Below are 15,332 nucleotides of genomic sequence, written 5' to 3'. Positions count from 1 at the left end.
TTTTCACAGTTCCTGGGGGAGGTAAGTTATTGTTAGTTTTAGCAGGTAAGTAAATCACTTACAAGTCTCAGGTTTGGGTCCAAGGTAGCCCACCGTTGGGGGTTCAGAGCAACCCCAAAGTTACCACACCAGCAGCTCAGGGCCGGTCAGGTGCAGAGGTCAAAGAGGTGCCCAAAACACATAGGCTTCAATGGAGAGAAGGGGGTGCCCCGGTTCCAGTCTGCCAGCAGGTAAGTACCCGCGTCTTCGGAGGGCAGACCAGGGGGGGTTTTGTAGGGCACCGGGGGGGACACAAGTCAGCACAAAAAGTACACCCTCAGCAGCGCGGGGGCGGCCGGGTGAAGTGTGTAAACAAGCGTCAGGTTCTCTGTAGGTTTTAATGGGAGACCAAGGGGTCTCTTCAGCGGTGCAGGCAGGCAAGGGGGGGGCTCCTCGGGGTAGCCACCACCTGGGCAAGGGAGAGGGCCTCCTGGGGGTCACTCCTGCACAGAAGTTCCGTTCCTTCAGGTGCTGGGGGCTGCGGGTGCAGGGTCTTTTCCAGCCGTCGGGACTTTAGGTTCAGGCAGTCGCGGTCAGGGGGAGCCTCGGGATTACCTCTGCAGGCGTCGCTGTGGGGGCTCAGGGGGGACAACTTTGGTTACTCACGGTCTCGGAGTCGCCGGAGGGTCCTCCCTGAGGTGTTGGTTCTCCACCAGTCGAGTCGGGGTCGCCGGGTGCAGTGTTGCAAGTCTCACGCTTCTTGCGGGGATTTGCAGGGGTCTTTAAATCTGCTCCTCTGTAACAAAGTTGCAGTTCTTTTGGAGCAGTGCCGCTGTCCTCGGGAGTTTCTTGTCTTTCTTGAAGCATGGCAGTCCTCTGAGGATTCAGAGGTCGCTGGTCCTTGGGAAAGCGTCGCTGGAGCAGGTTTCTTTGGAAGGCAGGAGACAGGCCGGTAGGTCTGAGGCTAAAGCAGTTGGTGTCTTCTTTTCTTCCTCTGCGGGGGTCTTTCAGCTCAGCAGTCCTCTTCTTCTTGTAAGTTGCAGGAATCTAACTCTTTAGGTTCAGGGGAGCCCTTAAATACTAAATTTAAGGGCGTGTTTAGGTCTGGGGCGTCAGTAGCCAATGGCTACTAGCCCTGAGGGTGGGTACACCCTCTTTGTGCCTCCTCCCAAGGGGAGGGGGTCACATCCCTAATCCTATTGGGGAATCCTCCATCTGCAAGATGGAGGATTTCTAAAAGTTAGAGTCACTTCAGCTCAGGACTCCTTAGGGGCTGTCCTGACTGACCAGTGACGACTCCTTGTTATTCTCATTATTTCCTCCGGCCTTGCCGCCAAAAGTGGGGGCCGTGGCCGGAGGGGGCGGGCAACTCCACTAGCTGGAGTGTCCTGCGGTGCTGGAACAAAGGGGTGAGCCTTTGAGGCTCACCGCCAGGTGTTACAGCTCCTGCCTGGGGGAGGTGTTAGCATCTCCACCCAGTGCAGGCTTTGTTACTGGCCTCAGAGTGACAAAGGCACTCTCCCCATGGGGCCAGCAACATGTCTCGGTTGTGGCAGGCTGCTGGAACCAGTCAGCCTACACAGATAGTCGGTTAAGGTTTCAGGGGGCACCTCTAAGGTGCCCTCTGGGGTGTATTTCACAATAAAATGTACACTGGCATCAGTGTGCATTTATTGTGCTGAGAAGTTTGATACCAAACTTCCCAGTTTTCAGTGTAGCCATTATGGTGCTGTGGAGTCCGTGTTTGACAGACTCCCAGACCATATACTCTTATGGCTACCCTACACTTACAATGTCTAAGATTTGGCTTAGACACTGTAGGGGCACAGTACTCATGCACTGGTGCCCTCACCTATGGTATAGTGCACCCTGCCTTAGGGTTGTAAGGCCTACTAGAGGGGTGACTTATCTATACTGCATAGGCAGTATGAGGTTGGCATGGCACCCTGAGGGGAGTGCCATGTCGACGTACTCGTTTTGTTCTCACTAGCACACACAAGCTGGTAAGCAGTGTGTCTGTACTGAGTGAGGGGTCCCCAGGGTGGCATAAGATATGCTGCAGCCCTTAGAGACCTTCCCTGGCATCAGGGCCCTTGGTACCAGGGGTACCAGTTACAAGGGACTTACCTGGATGCCAGGGTGTGCCAATTGTGGAATCAAAAGTACAGGTTAGGGAAAGAACACTGGTGCTGGGGCCTGGTTAGCAGGCCTCAGCACACTTTCAATTCAAAACATAGCATCAGCAAAGGCAAAAAGTCAGGGGGTAACTATGCCAAGGAGGCATTTCCTTACACACCCCCCCCCCCCCCAAACGAAAGAGGATGAGACTAACCTTTCCCAAGAGAGCCTTCATTTTCTAAGTGGAAGAACCTGGAAAGGCCATCTGCATTGGCATGGGCAGTCCCAGGTCTGTGTTCCACTATAAAGTCCATTTCCTGTAGGGAAATGGACCACCTCAACAGTTTTGGATTTCACCTTTCATTTGCATCAGCCATCTGAGAGGTCTGTGGTCAGTCTGAACTAGGAAGTGAGTACCAAAGAGGTATGGTCTCAGCTTCTTCAGGGACCAAACCACAGCAAAGGCCTCCCTCTCAATGGCACTCCAACGCTGCTCCCTGGGGAGTAACCTCCTGCTAATGAAAGCAACAGGCTGGTCAAGGCCATCATCATTTGTTTGGGACAAAACTGCCCCTATCCCATGTTCAGAGGCATCTGTCTGCACAATGAACTGCTTGGAGTAATCTGGAGCTTTTAGAACTGGTGCTGTGCACATAGCTTGTTTCAGGGTGTCAAAGGCCTGTTGGCATTCTACAGTCCAGTTTACTTTCTTGGGCATTTTCTTGGAGGTGAGTTCTGAGAGGGCTGTCACAATGGATCCATATCCCTTCACAAACCTCCTATAGTACCCAGTCAAGCCAAGGAATACCCTGACTTGAGTCTGGGTTTTTGGGGCTGCCCAGTCCAGAATAGTCTGGATCTTAGGCTGGAGTGGCTGAACTTGGCCTCCACCTACAAGGTGTCCCAAGTAAACCACATTCCCTGCCCTATCTGGCATTTGGATGCCTTGATAGAGAGGCCTGCAGATTGCAGAGCCTTCAAAACCTTCTTCAGGTGGACCAGGTGATCCTGCCAGCCTGCTAAAGACAGCAATATCGTCAAGATAAGCTGCACTGAAGGACTCCAAGCCAGCAAGGACTTGATTCACCAACCTTTGGAAGGTGGCAGGGGCATTCTTTAAACCAAAGGGCATAACAGTGAACTGATAATGCCCATCAGGTGTGGAGAATGCTGTCTTTTCTTTTGCTCCAGGGGCCATTTTGATTTGCCAGTACCCTGCTGTTAAGTCAAAGGTACTTAAGAATTTGGCAGCCCCTAATTTATCAATCAGCTCATCAGCTCTAGGAATGGGATGGGCATCTGTCTTGGTGACAGAGTTAAGTTCTCTGTAGTCCACACAAAACCTCATCTCTCTCTTTCCATCTTTGGTGTGATGTTTGGGGACTAAGACCACTGGGCTAGCCCAGGGGCTGTCAGAGTACTCAATTACTCCCAATTCCAGCATCTTGTGGACTTCCACCTTGATGCTTTCCTTAACTTGATCAGACTGTCTGAATATTTTGTTTTTGACAGGCATGCTGTCTCCTGTGTCCACATCATGGGTACACATGTGTGTCTGACCAGGGGTTAGGGAAAAGAGATCAGCAAACTGTTGCAGGACCTTCCTACAGTCAGCTTGCTGTTGGCCAGAGAGGGTGTCTGAATAGATCACTCCATCTACTGAGCCATCGTTAGGGTCTGATGACAGAAGATCAGGGAGAGGTTCACTCTCAGCTTCCTGATCCTCATCTGTTACCATTAACAGATTTACATCAGCCCTGTCATGGAAGAGCTTAAGGCGGTTCACATGGATCACCCTCTTGGGGCTCCTGCTTGTGCCCAGGTCTACCAGGTAGGTGACCTGACTCTTCCTCTCTAGCACTGGGTAAGGGCCACTCCATTTGTCCTGAGGTGCCCTGGGAGCCACAGGCTCCAAAACCCAGACTTTCTGCCCTGGTTGAAATTCAACCAGTGCAGCCTTTTGGTCATACCAAAACTTCTGGAGCTGTTGGCTGGCCTCAAGGTTTTTGCTTGCCTTTTCCATGTACTCTGCCATCCTTGAGCGAAGGCCAAGTACATAGTCCACTATGTCTTGTTTAGGCTCATGAAGAGGTCTCTCCCAGCCTTCTTTCACAAGAGCTAGTGGTCCCCTTACAGGGTGGCCAAACAGAAGTTCAAAGGGTGAGAACCCTACTCCCTTCTGAGGCACCTCTCTGTAAGCGAAAAGCAGACTTGGCAAGAGGACATCCCATCTCCTTTTGAGTTTTTCTGGGAGCCCCATGATCATGCCCTTTAATGTCTTGTTGAATCTCTCAACAAGGCCATTAGTTTGTGGATGATAGGGTGTAGTGAATTTATAAGTCACTCCACACTCATTCCACATGTGTTTCAGGTATGCTGACATGAAGTTGGTACCTCTGTCAGACACCACCTCCTTAGGGAAGCCCACTCTGGTAAAGATACCAATGAGGGCCTTGGCTACTGCAGGGGCAGTAGTCGACCTAAGGGGAATAGCTTCAGGATACCTAGTAGCATGATCCACTACTACTAGGATGTACATATTTCCTGAGGCTGTGGGAGGTTCAAGTGGACCCACTATGTCCACACCCACTCTTTCAAAGGGGACCCCCACCACTGGAAGTGGAATGAGGGGGGCCTTTGGATGCCCACCTGTCTTACCACTGGCTTGACAGGTGGTACAGGAGGTGCAAAACTCCTTAACCTTCTGGGACATGTTGGGCCAGTAGAAGTGGTTGACTAACCTCTCCCACGTCTTGGTTTGTCCCAAATGCCCAGCAAGGGGAATATCATGGGCTAAGGTCAGAATAAACTCTCTGAACCCCTGAGGCACTACCACTCTCCTAGTGGCACCAGGTTTGGGATCTCTTGCCTCAGTGTACAGGAGTCCATCTTCCCAATAGACCCTATGTGTTCCATTTTTCTTGCCTTTGGACTCTTCAGCAGCTTGCTGCCTAAGGCCTTCAAGAGAGGGACAGGTTTGAGCCTCCATGAGCCTGCATAAGACTCCACGTCGAGTAGGGGTGAGTGCAGTGGCCGGTGGAGCCTGAGCAGAGGGCTCCATTAGACAGTGAGTCGGACAGCCTTAAAGGACTGCGGGGGAGAGCCGGCTATGAGCGGGGAGAGATCAGGGGGACAGCAAAGACGTTCCTCTGTGCGTCAAGATGAAACCAAAAGGCCTGGCCCCAACGTAATCTAATAAAATATGCAATACAAAAACAGCACCCTCCATGCAATGTGCCAAAACTGGCTACATCAGACGAAGGGGAGCCTTCGCTGAGCGTCATCATGCTGGTGATATTAGACTTGAAAGCACGCTGGAGCCTAAATTGGATGCTGTGACAGATGCCGTCTCCTTTCTACGAGAGGACCTCCAAAAAATATCCAACAAGGTGTTGATGGTGGAGACTGATATTCAGGCACTGCAGGCCACTTCTAAGAAACTGGAATAACAAGTACAATACCTCACGAGGCACAATGTGGTGATTGCTGCCAGACTGGAAGACCACGAAGGTAGGGCGGGGAGAAATAATATCAGAGTAGTCGGGGTTCCAGAAGGGGCGGAGGGGCCTAGCGTGGATCTCTTTGTGGAGGACCTCATCGTCAACACCCTCCGTCCAAAGTGCCTATCAAATTTTTTTTTTCAGCAGAGAGGGGGTATAGGGTGCATATTCCACCACCGAAGCCTGGGGCTCCCCCAAGAACAATTATAGCAAGAAATTTGAATCACAGAGATCGCAACGCTATACTTAAAAGCTGCCTGTACGCATGGGGAACAGCATCTGGACAATGCCATTGTAAATTTTTTCCCTGACTTAGCCCTCCAGGTTCAGAAACAGTGACATAGCTTTTATGAAGTAAAGAAAGTCCTAAGAGCAAAAGAACTGAAATATATTATGCTTTTTCCAGAGAAGCTTTGTGTACTGGCAGAGGACAAACCCTGGTTCTTCTCACCGTTGGAAGAGGCCTGGGAATGGATAGAGGGCTGGTGCCCAGTAGGACAGCGTGACAGGAAAGGCAAGGCAAGAGGGCGCTCAAAGGCGCAACGATCGGACAATCACCCTTAAAGTTAACTGCACCATTCTGTCAATGGCGCAAAGGAAGTGAAGTGATACTGGAAGGATCCGGACTTTGATTCCAGGGTGGTGGACTCACTCATCCACTGACTATGGGTGGAACATAAGAGGGTGCAAAGGGATTGTGGGCGGGGGGGACCAGAGTCAGGAGGTGGGCTTGAAGTGCCATGTACTGTGCAAAATTGTGCGCAGGAACTGCACCCTCCCCTCCGGAAGGGCAGCGGTGAGCGACTCTAGCTTTATAAGTGTTAAGTAGGATACTTTATGTACTACAATTTTAAGAAAGGGATGAATATATTTGAGACAGCATGTGACCCGTCTGGGAGGAGCAAGCCAACCCGTACCGCATTTAATGTTACAGTTGGGGCGACTGGTACTCTCCAAGTTGGGGGGGGAGGGCTGTCAGTTTTGGGCCTACTCTGCAGGGTAGCAGGGAGGGAGGGGTGTTGTTTGGGAGTTCAAGGGCGCAGTTGTTTGAGGCCCGCTAATAAGCTTTTTAAGTTCTGCTCACAACACTTAACACAAAGAAAGGTAGGGAGACCCCAAAGAGAAGGGTGGAGGAGATGGATGGTACATGGGGTCAGGCACTCGCAGACGCCACTGCATTGACAGGTACATTATGACGACCGTTAGGCCCCAGCCCTTGAAAGTCATGACGTGGAACTTCAACAGCCTGGGCAATAAAATTAAACAGACAAGGGCCCTACACTTCCTCCGCAGGCATGCACTGGACGTGGCCCTCATACAAGAAACACATTTACAGGGCAACCAATGCAGGGCATTAAATCGAATGGGCTATCGTCTGGTGGCACATGCTGGGTTCACCTCAAATTCCAGGAAAGTGGGTATCTTGCTTAAAAAATCTGCACCTTTTGCCCCGGGTCTGGTGAAGGCGGACTTATTTGGCCAGACAGGCACCTGGAAAGGCCCAGCCTTTAAATCTCTGCTCTGTATATGTGCCTCCGAAGCTACAAACAGATACCCTGTCGGTGCTTGGGGCCATGCGACTAGACTTACCCCTGGCATCCTTATACCTTGGGGAGACATGAATGATATTATGGACTTGGCTCTGGACAGGATCTTTAGAGATAGAGAAGGGGGGATTGGGGTGCTGGCAGTTTGAGGTCCTTTGCAGACTCGATGGACCACACGAGAGACAATTTACATTCTTATCTGGGGCCCATAGGAGCTTCTCACAAATTGACTACCTTTTCACACATCACTTAGGGGCTGGGCACTTTCAGGGGGTGACACATCTAGTGCAGGGCATATCAGACCAATCCCCGGTGATAGCCACACTGCTTAGGACAGTCAGAGTCACAGGACTGCCACCCAGAATAAACCCATGGTACTTAAAAGAGAATTATTTCCCCGAAAGGATACGAGAGGGAACTAAGTGATATTTCGTAGGAAGTGTGACCTCGGCAGGTGTACTCTGGGAGGTCTTTAAGACGGTCATTAGAGAGCAAGTGTAGGTGTTAATGGGAGGGTAAAGAAAGGAGCGGCGTCTTCAGTGTGAGGCGATAGAGGAGGAGATTTAAGCAACAGGAGCTGAGGGACCTAGCAGGCAATAAGGCACGCACTCACGCTTTGGCCACTCAGCGGCATTTGTATGACGTAGGAGACAAGGTGTATAAGCTTTTGGCCTGGTTGGAAAGAAGAGACCGGGAAAGGAACTGGGTAGCTGAGCTAAGGGATGAGGCAGGTGGGCGACATGTCACTGGGCACACCAATGCTGGAGCCTTTGCCACCTACTATCAACAAATATATTCCTCTGAGATGGCCCCACACATATGCGGATTGCATCGAACTCCTTGGAGAACTTCCGCTGGTGGAGCTCCATGCAGAAGACAGGGAGGCGCTGGACCAGGACATAACTGTGGAGGAGGTACAAGGGGCAATCATGGAGACACGGTCAGGGAAGACAGTGGGCCCTCATGGTCTGCGGGTACAGCTCTACAAGTGCATGGTGAATATTGTAGCGCTGCAAATGTTGGCGATGTTTCGGGAAGACAGAGTGGAGGGGACATTGCCACTGGAACAAAGAATGGCAACCATTGTAGTATTACATAAGGATGGCAAGCCACACACTGAATGTGGCTCATACCAACCCTTATCGCTGTTAAACCTTGAGGTTAAGGTGTCAGCTAAAATACTGGTGAATAGACTTAGGCGGATAATGAGCTTCTTGATCCATGGTGACCAAACAGGTTTCAGGCCGCATAGGAACACCAGACTGAATCTGAGGCGCCTGTATGGGATCTTGCATACAACAGGTGCCCCGGGGGCAGAGGAAGCGGCTGGCTAGAACTTGACGGGAAAATGGGCTTTGGCCCTCATTTCTGTACATGCATCTAACTGTTGTACAGCGGCCCATGAGCACATGCGAGGGTCAACGGGGTGACATCCTGCCCCTTATACAGGGGCACAAGACAGAGCTGTCCTCGGTCCCTGTGGTTGTTTGCCCTGGCGCTGGAGCCATTGGCTACCTGGGTGCGCCAAGACCCTCTCGTGTGGGGTATTCCAGAAGTGCGATGGTGGGAGGCTAGAACATCCCTGTATGCACACAATGTACTCCTATATGTCACTAAACTGGGAGAAATCCAGAGTTTACCCACTAACTGGAGGTGAATTGAACATGCCAGAGGGATGCGTAGCTCCGCTGGCAGTGGAGGGATTCCCTATTTGGGAATATATGCAAAAAGAAATCCGGAGTAATTTATCAGGCAGAACCTACATCCACAACTAGATCGCCTCCGCGAAGACGTGTTGCACTGGCAGAGGCTGCCGCTTTTGCTGATGGGCCGAGCTGCCCTTATTAAAATGATGTCCCTACCTTGACTACTATATGTGGTCCAGAATACACCATTTAAAGTACCACTGACCTTCTCTGCTCATGTTAATAGGGAATTGCGTACTCTTTTGTGGGATGGGGGTAGCCCCCGCATAGCTCTGGGTAAGATACAGAGAGGGGTGCTAAAGGTGAGGTCTAGCAGTGCCCAATATCCAAGCATACTACTGGGCAACTCAGCTGGTCCTGGTGAACGAATGGGTATTTGCTGACCAGGAGGAACCTGCCTACAGGGTGGACCACGCTGCCATGGGAGAAGGAGGGCACCTCTCAGTGCTTTATACCAAAAAAGAGAGGGCCAGCTTCTGTGCCACACACAGTCAGTGGTGAGGGCATGGATGGAGGCCATCAAATTCTTAGGATGGGAGGGTAGGTTAACACATGTCATCCCTCTCCGGATAAGCGACCAACTCAGCGAGCTACGTAGTCTGAAAGGACTCTGCTGGTGAGGCCTAATACGTATTGACCATCAGGGAAGATTTTGAGGAATGGAGCGCCGATTTCTCGAGGGCCTGCGGAGGGAATATACTATGGGGGCGTCTGTTGGTTTTCAATACCTTCAACTGGGACACACGCTAAAGAAGGATGTACAGGTAGGCGATCAGCTTCCAGAGTCGTCTCTGCTGGAGGATCGGCTGCTACTGGAGCCAATGCCGGAGAAGGCAATCGCCCCAATTTCTAAAAACCATATGAATAACTCCATCACTCTTGGCTTTCTCTGCCGGAGGCTTGGGAGGGCGACCTAGGAGCAATAGAGGAGGACAACTGGCAGGAGACCCTCCAGAGTCCAAGGCAGGTGTCAATCTGTGCTCGGTTTCGCCTAATACAACTTAGAATTCTGCACAGATCGTATTACTCCAGGTCTCTACTGCATCGCATTGGCCACAGCGAGACTGCCTTGTGTAAGAGGGGAAATGGCATGGTGGGCTCATTTTTTCATATCCTGTGGAGCTGCCCGGCCATACAGGAGTTCTGGCAGGGAGTGGTCCGCATTATGAGCTTGTTGATGGGCCTTGCCGCTCCCCTGGAGGCCCAATGGCTAATACTTCACATAGCTGGGGAAAGAACAGTGGCCTCGATATCAGAGGTTGTAGCTAATGCTAGCGGCAGGGGTGGCCAAAAGAGATATAGCAAGAACGTGGGAAGTGACCGAACCTCCAGAGATTCAAGTCAGTGTGCAGAGCAGGTGATCTATTTGAGCCGTGGCTGCCTCCGGAAGTAAAACAAAATCAGGTCTAAATGGGAAGAGTATAGAAGCAGGTAATGGAATGGTGCTGAAGGGGAGGACTAAGTGGGCAGTAGAATGAACCTACCATCTTTAACTGGAATTGGGGGTTCATTTATGTTTTGTGCATTGTAGACTGGTGGGACTGACTACATCCCGATTGATGATCCTGTACTGACGATGCACTGATAATTGTATGGATACAAGGGCCAAGAACGATCCTCTGCAAAAGTCTTGGTGTTAATTGTTATAAGGTGACCAACTGTTCATACCAATACAAATAAATCTTTAAAATATATATATATATATCTCTTGCAGTGTTTTCTTGGGACAAGTGTCATTTCCACACCAATAGCTGCTCTTCATCATATTTCTATTAAAGCAATGTTCAAGGCATTCTTCATTACAGATGGGTTCTTGGGTTTACCCCTTTTAGCTGTGCTTTTACAGAGCAGGTTTGGCTAAAATAATGGCTTCCTATGGCAAAGAGCTATAGCTCAGTGGCATTGCTTGTTGATTCTGGGCCCTCGTGCACTGGCCAAACTTGGGATCAATCCCACCTTGGGAACAGGTACTTTTTATGCTAATATTATCTGTTGTCTTCCAATACATTTTTGATCCACTGTCAAGGTAACTCTATTCCCAGGCTTTTCAATGTCTTTATGACTTTATTCGCCTAGTGTCCTTCCCAGAGTTCTTATGGTGTTGGAATGTTCATACCTAAATTCCAAACAGTATCGAGTTTATTTTCTAGATTGGCACCTTCTAGTCAGTGACTTAGGAGAATCAGTTGTGATCTGCATTAAAATCTGCTACGCTTTGGCCAAGAAGCAATCCCCTGAGGGCTTACCTGCTCATCTACCAGAGTGAGATCCACAACCACTGCATTAGAATGTGGAGGTCCGGTACTGGATAGCTGCCAGGCAGCAACGTGGGCTTCCATGCACACGTTTATCCAACATTACCATCCGGACAGTGAGATCCATTCGGCCCTGCAGGACTTCTTTGTCTGGAATTCATCCACAGACCCATGTCCGGGGATGGTATGCTTTGGTACCCAATTCTAAGTTAAGGAATCTGTGGCTAGATGTGTATCAGATGAACAAGTTACTTACCTTCAGTAACGTCTTATCTGGTAGAGACAGGATCTAGCCGCAGAATCCTTACGAACCCACCCCCATCCTCCCCGCTCTGCAAACTGATTTCTAGGACAGGGGCTCTCCTTACCAAGGAGGCTCTGCAAACAGTTTTTTCTTTTTCTCTATAAGATCCTGTTCTTGGCATTAAGATGCCCTCACTGAGAGTTCATAATTAATTGACATAAAGATGTCTCTTTTTTGGCACACTGTTTCCATAGATGTTTTTGACGTGTAAAACAGACACAGAAGAAACGGACATCAGTGCATCACACAGGGGATAATATGGACTCTGTTGACGTCGCATCTGGTGGACGATGTTGCTACGGAGTCTCGCAATGCCCTCTTCTGACGTGCACAGGTACTGCTGGGAAGAAATAGCCAGTTTCAATCCGGTGCCTGGGGAAGAATCCTAAGGTGAGGAATCTGCGGGTATATCCGGTCTCTACCTGATAAAACCTTACCAAAAGGTAAGGTTTTACTTCTAGGTTGGTATGCAAAGTTAAACATTTGCATTCAAGGTCTTTTTAATTTTTGCTTTAATTGTTTGCTAGGGCAGCTATACTTTAGACAACACCTGATAAGGAGACAGCATACTCACTATCGCAGTCCAAGTCCCTTCCTTACTGTGCATATGTCTTGCTGGTCACTATGCCGAGCAGTGGGACAGAGGATTAGTGAATTTGCAGGCCCTAGTGATCCTGTTATCCACCTTCTGCCTATTTTCTGTCTGTATTCTCACAGGATCACAGAGAATGCAAGACTCAATGGTCAGAAGCACCCTCAATCAGGAAGTTCCCAGCTATTGTGCAAGGAGTGGTGTAGAGCAGTCATGAATGCCAGAAACTCATCACCACTCACAAGCACTCTGATCCTTCTCACTACTACAAAAGCGTGAGGGGAAACCCTGCTGCAAATTCCTCTGGCTTTCCCTCCATGTCTAAGCTGCAAGTAATGATTAACACAGCAGTTGCTGTAGCTCTACAATCATGAGAGTACTCCTGAACACAAGCACCACAGATCACAAACAGACCCTGATGTTGATGATCCCTGTCAAAGAACCAGAAGTGAGAGGGCTCTATACCCCAGAGGTTGATTTAGAGGAAGTTCTATGACGCTTTAATTTTTTTCAGTTGAGTCTAACACCAACACCACCCATTTTCATCAACTGCTACTCCAAGATTTTCAACGTTTGGCAGTTTCTATGCAACATGGACTGGACTGTATGTAAGTCTACTCTTTCCTTTATGAAACAGCAAAAGTAGGCAAGAGTATCTGAAATGTTCTCTCTCCCCTTGCAACAGCCAGTGTAGCAATATAGTTATTTACCTCTCGAAGCAGTTTTGCACCTTGAATAATTTTCTGTATTCACACGCTACATATTATTCGGCATCTAGTGGATGGGTCAAGAATTGCCTCTTTTTAGTCACTTCCCTTGTCTGTTATTTTTTTTGCTGTGGGCATCGACAAGTCAACGACGATTTGGTGCTATGTACCATGATGTTGGTTGTACACTTCAGAAGTCCCTCAGCATGGTTGTCATCTTTAGATTATTTTTTCCTTTTGAATAGAACTAGGAAGTATGTCCTCCTATTCTTCTGTATTATACTCCTACCTCCCTTTGTTGCAATTCACCACTTTTTTGTGGAGCCAGGCGGGTTGCATATGCATCCACAAAATTCTTCAAACTGCAAAACTACTCCTACAGGTAAGCAACCGTTTTATTCTGCAGAGTGAATGTTTTCTGGAATTCACATTTGATGCTCTATTTTGTAGCGCAGCATTCTCCTCCCTGGGAGGCTGGATTGAAATGAGTGTGTATTTTCAAGCAGAGGTCTCAGTACTTTTTGTCCCACCTATGCTTCCCTGTTAGGTTCGATTTCCACACAGTAATAATTTGTGAAATGTGTTCATGGAAGGCTAGAAGTACACCACACAGAAGTCTTTTTGGACACATTAGCGATAAACATGAGTGTGAAAGCATCCTTTAATATTTCCTTCTTCTCTTTTCTTTAACCTTTACAAGAATTTATTCCAGGGATAACCATGTTTATCTAGTTTAACCGAGTGCTGCTGGTTTCATATCATGGTTACTTGAATTACGTGCCTAAGGAAAGGCTTTGACTGCAGAATGTTTTCCTTCTGGTTCACACATCACTAAAGGAAAGAGTTTATGTCTCACTTAGTCTTGTGCATTGTCACCAGGACATGAAAGCTGCTAAGGAGGGTAACACTGCACAGATGCTCTCATAAGATGAGTTATAAATACCCAAACTCCCCATTGCATTGTCAAGGTCAGTAAATAATGGTTTGTTTAAAGCGTAACCAGCGTTTGTGACAAAAGAAGGAAACTAATTGTTAATGATAAGTGGCAAGCACTCTGAAATCTTCCTGCAATTGCTGCATTTCTCAAGGGCCTTTGTGTTTTATGATAATGCTTTGCCGAGATCATTGCTTTTTACTATTCCCTATGTGACTACGAGTATATGTAAGCTGAGTAATTTGTAAGCTGAAGCAGACTCTCTGGTGAATACTCAGAGTAGCAGTTGAAGCATAAATGAAACTGGGTATTCCCCAGTGACCGTCTCCACTGTTATTTGAAGACTTATTCATTTCAGGTTTAACAACTGGTGGCCTGTACTGGGATGAACAGGGGCCACTCTAGATAGCTCTCAGTACACCGGTGAATGGGCCAGCGTGGAACCGTACATATCCCAAAGTGCGCCCCTCAACAACAGGACTATATTCCTGAGTTGGCATCTGTGGGAGACGAGCTGTTTGACCTAACACAAGGTGAGTGACCCATGCTTCACTACAAAGAACTATTGAGAAGTCAGTCATTGGGTAAGGGTGGTAAACAGGATAAAGGAGACAGGGAAACACTAATAAAGGGAACAAAAGGGATTGATTTCCCTGGGGAAGCTGGTTCTTCCTCAGGTCAGGTCCTCCATGGTAAGCTATTTGAAGTTCCTAGGGTTTGTTAGGATTTCTGGAGAACCTGAGGTTGAGATTAAGTTTAATAACGGGTCAGGTAGGTAGCAAATGTAATCAGTTAGAGTCAGCTTTCACCACCCGAACTGTCTCAAGACTATGAAATAATGAGAAAGACTTTTATATCAACAGGTACATTTCTGAATTAATAGCATGAGTATCCCAAGGACAATATTATTTGCAATTCCCCTTTGTGGAAACCTTTGGCTTAGCGAAAAGACAGTATTTAAGACACTGCATGATGAAAAACGACAAACAGAAGATTAAATAGGCACAGTTTGATTATGTGAATGAATGGGAGACTATGCCAGACAACTGAGGTGTGCAAAACAAAACAGGTGAAGGGGATAATACACAATACATTGAAACAGGAGTTACAGGAATTTAGACAGGCCAAGAGTGTGCAGAAGAGCAAGTAATACTGGTGCAATGATTTTTTGGCAGAAAGAAGGGTTTTGTGGCACAGCACTGGGAGCCACAATAGAAGGGGGAGGAGGCAGATCCAATAATAGAGGCACTTTTGGATAAAAGGCATCCTCCCTACAGGGAGACTAAGGCAGGTGATGAAGGGACAGAGAATGCTGTGAAAGGAAGAAAGATAAGGGTAGGATCAGCAGTTTAATATCACCAGTAAAGGCTGGGTCAGGGGATTCCTGACAGCATGCAGACCAGAGAGATGGAGGCTTCAGGGGACAAGGAAAGGGTAGAGGGCCCACCCTCCCTTCTCTCACATCAGATCAAGGATGTCGTATTTGTGGTGCTAATGATCATTGGAAGAATGAATGTCCCAATAACCCCAACAATTCCCAATATAGTAAGAGCCCCCCCTCCTCACCACCCCCATGAATCGTTTACCACATTTCTTCACCGGCTTCCCCACCAGCCCCTCCATCAGGGCCATTAAATAGCAATTATTTTGATCAGAGATATCAGCAGACGCTACATCAAATGATGTCCAA

General features: G+C 48.5%; 1 protein-coding gene across 1 annotated transcript in view; it reads right to left on the bottom strand.

The window, feature by feature from the left end:
- Positions 1 to 15,332, bottom strand: part of CDC42BPB (CDC42 binding protein kinase beta) — a 903,752-nt gene that overhangs the window by 454,309 nt on the left and 434,111 nt on the right. The gene's annotated exons all lie outside the window — the stretch shown is intronic.

Source organism: Pleurodeles waltl, chromosome 9 (genome assembly GCF_031143425.1).
Source record: "Pleurodeles waltl isolate 20211129_DDA chromosome 9, aPleWal1.hap1.20221129, whole genome shotgun sequence".
Lineage (NCBI taxonomy): Eukaryota > Metazoa > Chordata > Amphibia > Caudata > Salamandridae > Pleurodeles > Pleurodeles waltl.
Note: the sequence above shows the minus strand (reverse complement) of the source record. Positions and strands in the feature narration are given on the sequence as shown.